Source organism: Pseudophryne corroboree, chromosome 1, assembly GCF_028390025.1.
Source record: "Pseudophryne corroboree isolate aPseCor3 chromosome 1, aPseCor3.hap2, whole genome shotgun sequence".
NCBI lineage: Eukaryota > Metazoa > Chordata > Amphibia > Anura > Myobatrachidae > Pseudophryne > Pseudophryne corroboree.
In genome coordinates, this window is record NC_086444.1 from 639,823,318 (window position 1) to 639,823,948 (window position 631).

The window sequence follows — 631 nt, forward strand, 5'->3', positions numbered from 1 at the left end:
GCCACACGCCCCTAAAACGCCGTGCTTCCGCCCAGTAACACCCATTTCCTGTCAATCACATTACGATCGCCGGAGCGATGAAAAAGCCGTGAGTAAAATTACTGTCTTCATAGCAAAGTTACTTGGCGCAGTCGCAGTGCGAACATTGCGCATGCGTACTAAGCGGATTTTCACTGCGATGCGATGAAAAATACCGAGCGAACAACTCGGAATGAGGGCCTAAGTTTTCTGATTTTTAAACAGTTTGGTGGTTTCACTTTCCCTACTATCATACCACACTGGAAACGCCCAAAACCTTCCGAACTTGGAAGCTAATCAGTGTTGGGCTGGGTCAGTACTCAAGTGGGGGACCATTGAGGAATACTCAGTTTAGTAGAGCACGTGTTGGTCCCACATGCTCAGTGTCTTACACTGACAGCAGATTCACTCTGCCTTCTCATTTCCTTCTGCTCCTCTTTCTATTCATAATTACTTCATCAAAGCTTTATGTTGGCACCAATATAGGACAGGGTTTCAATTTCGTTGATTTAGTTTAGTAGAACGTACCATTTAATATCCAATTTATTTACCGCACCTAGATCTAATTCCGCCAGCCAGGACTGCATGAACATCATTATCATATCAGCAATTT

General features: G+C 44.2%; 1 pseudogene; it reads left to right on the forward strand.

The window, feature by feature from the left end:
- Positions 1-260: 260 nt before the first annotated feature.
- On the forward strand, positions 261-379 carry LOC134948569 (5S ribosomal RNA; annotated as a pseudogene).
- The last annotated feature ends 252 nt before the right edge of the window (positions 380-631 follow it).